The sequence below is a fragment of the Macaca fascicularis genome, chromosome 3 (genome assembly GCF_037993035.2).
Source record: "Macaca fascicularis isolate 582-1 chromosome 3, T2T-MFA8v1.1".
NCBI classification, from domain to species: domain Eukaryota; kingdom Metazoa; phylum Chordata; class Mammalia; order Primates; family Cercopithecidae; genus Macaca; species Macaca fascicularis.
The window spans coordinates 151,249,896-151,259,190 of record NC_088377.1 but is presented as its reverse complement, the minus strand read 5'-3'; the positions used below and the strand labels follow the sequence as shown (position 1 = coordinate 151,259,190).

General features: G+C 33.5%; 1 long non-coding RNA gene across 1 annotated transcript in view; it reads left to right on the top strand.

The window, feature by feature from the left end:
- Positions 1–218: 218 nt before the first annotated feature.
- LOC102135648 (uncharacterized) overlaps positions 219–9,295 on the top strand; it is an 87,351-nt gene continuing 78,274 nt past the window's right edge. The window contains exon 1 of the long non-coding RNA XR_001489651.3: positions 219–322. This is a non-coding gene — a long non-coding RNA (uncharacterized lncRNA). The remainder of the gene's footprint in view (positions 323–9,295) is intronic.

Here is a 9,295-nt window from a genome sequence, read left to right as displayed (position 1 = left end):
GGGCACCATATTGACACAAAATAGAAGTGGTGCCATATAGTATTAAAACTTTGACCTACGCATTTTTAAAGTCCATCTCTCCTTCATTTTGATTTTTATATTTTTTGGTAGAAAAGGTGACAGACTTTGAATTTTAACCATGATTTTTTTGTTTATTAAAGGTCTGCATGAAGAAGAAATGATGGGAGTGAACAATCAAGAGGCAGGGAAGCTCTGTACCAGCTCCTAACACAGGAAGTGCAACATGTTATCCACTAGATGTGACACAACCAGATTGCCCCTACTGCCAACGTTTCAGGAAGAAACAACCTTATACTCACAAGTAAGAAATATTTCAAAAGGCTATTTGAAAGGTAAAATCTGATGATGTATATTTTCAAATAGGTTATATTTATATTTTTAAAAAGTTAAACGTACATTTGAGAGCAAAGACAGTTGTAATAATTGTTCAAAGAAAAAAGTTATGAAGGATATTGAAGTTCTACAAAGGGATTCTGATGTTAGAATTAAATATTTGATTTTTGTAATATGTGACACAAAGTGTGATTGATTATGGAGGAGCTGATTTCATTATCAATATTCAAAGAATATGTGTATGCTATAGAGAGAACAGAATTAAATATTTAAGGCATGGACAATTGTTTATGTAAAGTGTCATAAAATCTATTACTATAACTATAATCAGATATGTAATCAAGCAGAAGACTTAAATTCTTGTTTTCAAATGCTTGTTTAATTTATATAAGTATTCTTGTTGCTCAAAACATGCTCTTATAGCATCATTTCATAAATAAGCATAAAATTAGTATACAATATAAGCAGGCTAACAGCATATTTACAAAGGATATTCTTGAGAATGTTAACATATGACGTTCAAAGGTTTCCTTTTAACCCAAAATACTTTAATGGTTAAATATGTTGTAATTGGCTGAATAAGTTACCTAAAAGTGTCCTTAAGAATTATTATAATTTTTTTCCTAATGAATGAACACATCCACACACCTTTCTCATTCCTATTTATTTTTATGACTCAATAAATTTAAGGACACATAAAGAAAAAATGAATGCTGGCTCCTTAGACATCTTTCCCATATGCTTCCAATATACAATTTGGAAGGAAAAGGAGTGGTTGGTAGCTAAATTGCTGAATATATTTCCTTGCAATAAAAAGAAAAGTGCCTTTGTAGAAATGCTGTGGAATTTTCCTATTAAACATGGTGGAATAATTTCTTGCCATCTGTAGCATTCATTTAAAAATATAAACAGTGGTGTATTTGCCATCTGTTTGAGTGACTTTTTATGATACTTTTTGATTCTGTCATTCAGTGATATCACCAATTTTATCATCTAAGGATGATGGCTTAAACTATGATCAATGGCATTTTTGGTAGCCAAACATACATGCTGTGGAAGTGAATCAGCAAATGGCAATAAAGATGGCCAGTAACAACCATAATAGCTCTGTTAACACCAATAAAACAGTACAGAATTGCTATCTGAAAGCATTTAACATCTTGCTGAAGGTGAAGAGCAAAATATCTGTGGAATGAGTGCTGCATATCAGCTTACATCAGGTAGCTATTAAACAGGTAAATTACAATCCCAGCCCTTCCCACATCCTTGAAAACATTTTTTTAAATGATATTGCCCACAGCAATTTTTACCAGAATTTCTAACCAGCATAATGTTCCAAGAAAACTAGTGAGTTTCTCTACATATTTGAGACTGATTAAAAGTTTACTGAATGAAGTCAGATATAGACATTTATCTTCAAGAGAATGTCAATGGGCCCATTAGTATTTCCTATACTGAGGTGGTATAAACACACAGATGTTCACAGACTTAAATTTCCAAGGATAAGATAATAGTTAGTTCTCATGGAATTAAGACACAATCAGTTTATGAGGTTTGGAATATTTACACAAGAGCAAAACAAAATCATTCCTTTACAACACATTTTTTTAAAACTTTTATTTTAGGTTCGGGGTACATGTGCAGGTTTGTTATATAGGTAAACTTGTATCACGGGGGTTTGTTATACAGTTTATTTCATCATGCAGGTATTGAGCCTAATACTACTAGTTATTTTTTTCTGGTTCACTCCCTCCTCCCACCCTCTGACCTCCAGCAGGCCCCAGTGTCTGTCGTTCCCCTCTATGTGTTCATGTGTTCTCATTATTTAGCTCCCACATGTAAGTGAAAGCGTGTTTGGTTTTCTGTTCCTGTGTTAGTTTGCTAAGGATAAAGGCTGCCACCTCCATTCATGTCCCTGCAAAGGACATAATCTTGTTCTTTTTTATGGCTGCATAATATTCCATGGTGTATGTGTACCACATTTTCTTTATTCAGTCTGTCATTGACAGGCATTTAGGTTGATTCTATGTCTTTGCTATTATGAATAGTGTTGCAATGAATATATGTGTGTATGTGTCTTTATAATAGAATGATTTATATTCCTTCGGGTATATACTCAGTAATGGGATTGCTGGGTCGAATGGTAGTTCTGTTTTTTGGTCTTTGAGGAATTTCCACACTGCTTTCCACAGTGGTTGAACTAATTATGCTATTACTAAAAATGTGTGGAAGCATCCATTTTTCTCTGCAACCTGGCCAGCATCTGTTATTTTTTGACTTTTTAATAGTAGCGATTCTGACTTGTGTGAGATGGTATCTCATTGTGGTTTTGATTTGCATTTCTCTAATAATCAGTGATGTTGAGTTTTTTTTTTTTCATTTGTTGGCTGCATGTATGCATTCTTTTGAAAAGTGTCTTTTCTTGTCCTTTGCCCACTTTTTAGTGGGGTTTTGTTTCTCTTATGAATTTAAGTTTCTTATAGATGCTGGATATTTGACCATTGTCAGATGCATAGTATGGACACATTTTCCCTCATTCTATAGGTTGTCTGTTTATTCTGATAATAGTTTCTTTTGCTGTGCAGAAATTCTAGTTTAATTAGATCCCATTTGTCAATGTTTGCTTTTGCTGCAATTTCTTTTTGGCATCTTCATCATGAACTCTTTGCCCATTTATATGTCCAGAATGGTATTGGTTAGCTTGTCTTCCAGGGTTTTATAGTTTTGGGTTTTACATTTAAGTCTTTATCTTGAGTTGATGTTTGTATACGATGTAAGGAAGGGGTCCAGTTTCAAGCTTCTGCCTGTGGCTAGCCAGTTATACCAGCATCATTTATCAAATAGGGAGTCCTTTCCCCATTGCTTGTTTTTGTCAACTTTGTTGAAGACCAGATGGTTAGGCATGTGTATTCTTATTTCTGGGCTCTCTGTTCTGTTTCTTTGGTCTATACGTCTGTTTTTGTACCAGTACCATGTTGTTTTGTTTACTGTAGCCCCATAGTAATTTGAAGATAGATAGTATGATGTCTCCAGCTTTTTTTCTTTTTTTTTTTTTTTTGCTTAGGACTCTCTTGGCTATTTGGGCTCTTTTTTGGTTCCATATAAATTTTAAAATAGTTTTTCTTAGTTTCATGAAGAATGTCATTGGTAGTTCGATAGGAATAGCATTGAATCTATAAATTGCTTTGGGCAATATGGCTGTTTTAATGATATCGATGCTTCCTATCCATGAGCATGGAATGAGTTTTCCATTGTTTGTGTTGTCTCTGATTTCTTTGAGCAGTTATAACACATTTTAAAATAATACATTTTGAGACATTTTCTCTTGAAATTACAAATATGTGCATAATTACTGAGTAATGCCTTGCCACTTATTACCTTTACCCTGGAAAATAGTAGTCTGGCAAAAAAGAAGGTCAGCAAAATTCAGAACAGACACAGAGGATATAAGATCATATTCTTAGTGAGCCTCACTGATGGTGAAGAGAGCTACCTACAGCCTCTGATCTTTAAGTTAATGTATATAAAGATTTTGTTTTTTATTCCAGGTTTAGTCATTAAATATTTTTATACAAGTATCTGCTGAAGATATACTTTAGAGATTTGGAGTCAAGGATTGAGGTGTCCTAAAGCACTTAATTGTGCCTAATTAAAGAATAGCATACTAACAATATTTAATGAAGGTTGTATAACACTATAATAGAGAATGATTTTGATATTCAGTTCATTACTGCTAGAAACTTAGTTCAGTTATGATTCATACACAAACACAGAGATAGAAAAAATACAAAGTTAGAAAAACACACACTGACTTTAACTAAAGTAAGTTTTATACATTGTGGCTGCATATATTAATAAAATATATATTTAAATAGCCATTTGTGTCTCGTATTATAATCAGTTTTATAGTGGTTCTAACTTCCCTAAACCCAAATAGACTCGTATATTTTCTAGCAAGATATCACTGATGTGAATTTGCCATCTAGGAGAGAATACCCACTGAGAAAGTTTAGCTCTTATAATTGACTAATAAATTTATTTGAATATAGTTTATTTGGGAGCAGACATATGGGAGGTTTACCGGCAATGTAAATGTATTCTTAAAATTCCAGGAAAAAGTATGCCATAATACTTACACTATAAAGTGTAATACTGTATACCTTTGTTATAGTAAAATAGCTTGATGTAAGATAAATATAAAGAAATTAACAATTTCTCAATACAACAGAAAGGAAGTAGAAATTATTTTTAAAATGTGTATCTATTCACAATCACAACAAAATATATAAAAATCTAGAAATAAGTATAAGAAGAAAAGGTGAAAACTTTACCAAGAGACAAAAATACTTGAACAAAAAGAGAAGTACATTATATATTTGGATGAGTGACAAAACATAACAGATTAAATACACTTTAAAGCTTCTTTGCAAAAAACAAGAAAGGCGATAGTAAGACCATTTGGAAGGACACTCAGGGTATAATAGCTCAGCTGTCATTGAATAGGATGAGATATGAAAGGAATTTGTTCTGTTAGGTACTTAAACATACAATAATTAAAATACTGCAGCTTTGATATAAAACCTGTTGTGTTGGTAGAAAGAATAAAATAAATTAGCCCCAAATGGACATATATATGTAATCTACCTGTATATGTGTATGTTCATATGTAAATTAATTTAATATTTAAATAAAAAGCTAGTTACTCAACTGAGGATGCTGGAAAAATTGCTCTATATTTACGGAAGAAGTAATTAATTAATTACAAGAAACCACAAAAGGAATCCTTTTTTGGATATCTTAAAAAGCTAAATATGAAAGATGAAACCATAAAAGGCCTAGAAGAAAGCTACAAGTAAGCAGTTAAATGACAACTAAGAATTTTCTAAGTATGCAAAAGAAATTATCTGAGAATGTTAAAATGTATTAAATTATGATACATTAAAATATATTAAAAGCTAAATGAAAAACCAATGAGCATATTTGCAAGAAGTATGACAAAGTATTACCTTGCTTCATATAAACAGTGTTTTTAAATAATCAGGAAAATATATCAGTTAGCATGAAAAAATAATTCACACAGGGAAAGGTAAAAAATAAAAACGTGTAATTTTTTTTGGTAATTCAGGAAATAGTGATTAAAACATTAATGAGAAATGACTTTTTTCTTAGTGTCTTTTAAAAGTTTAAGAATTCTTTATATTGCAAAATACTAATTTCACTTGTAGCAATCTTCTTTTAAAAATAAGCTTATCTTCCAAAAATTATTACTTTATTTTTGTAAATAGAGGAAACTTCAGGGCTTTTTAGACATATTAGGCTAGAAGAATGAGATTAAAAGTCATGGTACAAACACAAAAAGGAATTCAGCTATTAAAATTATTGTTTTGGCCCTTCTTCTTTTTCTTCCTCTTCCTTTCCTTTCTGAACAATTTGGTCTCAAAATTATTAGGTAGGGCAAAGAAGAGTAGGCATCCATACCCTTGGGGGACACTTGTAGATCCCTGCATTGGATACTAGTGACCAAGTAGGATAGAGGGCACTTGTGCTTGATGTCAGCCTGAGCAGGGTAGGGAGGGTGTCCCCACAAGGGACAGCCTGAAGTAGGAAGCTGTAGCTACAGCAGAGTGGACAGGTGCCCGTGTGGTGGGCAGCAGTGTTCATATCCAAGGTGTCACCCACCTGGAGAGATGGGTGACACACTTCTGGTGTGGGTGGTCACAGCCTAAATAGTATGAAGGATCTTCATGAAGGAGGAGCACCCTGGCACAGGGCTCTGTATCTAGGCAGAGTAAGGTCATCATCTTCACAGGTGAAATAGGACTGTTTTTAAACACAGATAGTGTATCTATGAAGGAAAATGAAAGTGGTTTTCTCACTGAAGGAGAAGGCATTGACAAATTTAGAATGGGATGAAAATAGCATAAACCAGGTGGTATTGGATGATAATTGAAGATACTGGTATGGACTCAGTTTTCAACATGTAGGTATAGGCAAATGTAGAAATATTTGTATCTGGGTAAAAAGAGAAAGTAGGGGGAGAGAGAGAGTTTCATTGCATTTATGCAGAACATTCTGGTTAGTAGGAAGTATATAAGGAAATCAGGAGGTGAGAGGGTCAGCATTTATTTTTAAAAACACAGACAAATATTTTAAAATATTATTTAATATACTGAAAATTCATATAATCATTGTATTGTTTTAAAATTTTTAAAATGTAATTTGGAGTATTATTTAATAGCCTAGATAAAATATTATTCACACATATAAACACTCATATATGTTATGTGAGATTAGAAGTTAAAATGATGGAAGCAGTTTCCCATGTAAATGATCAAAGCTTCAGTTCTATAAACTTAGAAAAATGATGGTATAACCACATGCATTGTTAATAAAACTGTTAGTTTATGAGGATGCTTCACATTTCCCTTCAGTTGTGTGGTAATTACAAATTATTACTCTACTGATCAAACATTAGTGAGAGCTGTAGTTTGACATTTTCACAGTTTGGGTTGATCGATTTACCCATGACTGAAAATAAAGACTTTAAAAATATACATATACGTATACATATATATATATATAAAACACACACACACACACCCCCCAATAAATTAACTAGTAGCATAATAGAGATCAGGTTAACTGCACAAACTCTGGGGTCACTTAGACTAGTTTGAAGTTCCAGTTCCCCCAATTAAAAGCTATTTGGTAAGTTTGAAGAAGTAATCTAATTTCTCATGAGGGGTTAATAAAGCCTGTGTTTTTGGCTTATTGAAAAAATTAAATATGGCAATATATGGTATCTATCATATGATAAGTATCTAGGAAAGTGTCATAAATTATTATGATCTATATATCACTAAGGGAAGGCTAACTGCTGAACCAAACAACCCCAACATTTCAGAGGTTTAGTGAGAAAAACAAATGTTTCTCACTTATTTCACAGTTTCATGCAAGTCAGAAAGGAAATGTCGCTCTGTTCAGCCACTCAGCAACCCACTCTATGTGCCCTTGTCATTTTCTAAGGTCTTGAAGTCCCCTGTGGAATTCTTTGCATCTATCTGTCATACCAATAAAAAACAGCATGTGAAAGGCATACCCATTCTTAATCACTTGGTGAGTGTTGGCATACATTATTTCAGCCCATCATCTATTGATGAGAACAAACCACACTTTTACAAAGGTCTAGGAAATGTAGTCTAAAGATAAGCCCAGGATGAAGAGAAAGAATACATATCTTAAAGCATTTGTGGTCTTTGTTACAATCTTCTGCCATTCTGATCTCCAAATTGTTAACTCCGTTCTTTGCATAGAGAACACATATAACCTTCCCTAAAATAGACAACTCCAAGTCGTGCTACATCACTACACCAGTTCAATGTCCAAGATTGTTAGCAAACAATTTTTCATAGGTCTTTTATGTTGCTGCACATCTAGTTTAAGTTTTTGCTTCAGAGTATTAAGAATTTTTTTATATATGAAAAACAAGTTGGGAAGATAGATATAGTTTCACTCCTTAGGGCAGAGGACATATTTGTTTGCTGTCAAGGAATATAAAAATAATGCCTCCCACTTGGGCAAAGGTAGGGAAGGTTGCCAACAACCTCCTTTAAAATATTGGCATTTCCTAAGCTCAGTTTCCTTAGCAGGAATGCAAACTAATGGTGCATATGCAGCATCCACTTGGGACACTCAGCATTGTTCCTTGGGACTTGGGGGCCAGGAGAACCTATGTGAACATGAAGCTTGAGCTGCTTGCTGTCATGGGTAATGAAGGCTTTTGTCTCTGACTTAAGTGTCTCATGTCTTCCGTGAGCATCCATGAAACTGTACAAGTACCTTGTACATTTAAAATTAGGGTGAAATCTTAGACCCTTCACAATACTTGACAAGGATCTCCAGTTAATCTGCAGCCCTTACACTTGGTCATATATGTGACACTACATAGCGCAGCAACCTATGAAATGAAAAAAAAGAAGTAACTTGCTACACTCAAAATCCTATATACATGGTGGAGGGGTAATAACTGCACACACACACACACACACACACACGTCCAGAAAATAAAAATATTTTTTAAAAGATGTCACATGGTTGTCACTGGAATTCTGGAAAGATATTTTGAAGATTCTGAAGATTGCCCCTAGGGTAGGAAAAATGTTGTTAAACCCTCAGTATGGTCTCTGAAATGAATTTCCATGTTTATCTGTTCACTGTTGGTTCTACCCTGTAGGACAGATACGAACTTTTTTTGTAAGTATAGCAATCTTTTGGGCTTTGGAATTCATATGATCTCTGTCATAACTATTCACCTCTGCTCTTGTGGCATGAAAGTAGCCATTAACAATATATAAATGAATGGATATGGCCACATTTGTGGCTACAGTTTGCAGACTACTGCTCTAGATGATTAATCCTTGTTTAGGACCCTCTATATCACATCCAAAGGGATGCTAGGAAATATGTCCTCTCAGAGTATTTCTAAGCTTTCATAACTCATTTTCTATTAATGAAGGTTTGGGGTTCTGAAAATTGTCTTGTTTCTTCAACAAAAACCTTTCCTAGCCCTAGCCAGTGATTTCTTTGATTATGGCAACAATTTGGTAGGCTTAGGATATATTTATTTATAGTTAGTTTCATGTGTTAAAAACCACACCCAACATGTAGTTTCAAATTATGCTATACCTACTTTATTGACTTCTTAGTAACTCTGTGACTCCTATTCCTCAATTTGGTGGAAGCTACATTGAAGTCATTTGAAATACACTCAGTCTAATCATTGTTACAAAGCTGAATGACTTTGTTGAGCTGAGTTTTACTCACATGGTAGTCTTCCAGCTCCTTTCAATCTTATCTGGTAACTGCTTGGGACAGGAGCAATTTAACATTTTTTTTCCTTTAGTATTCTGTCTTAATTTGAGTTTTTCCAAATAAAATTCTA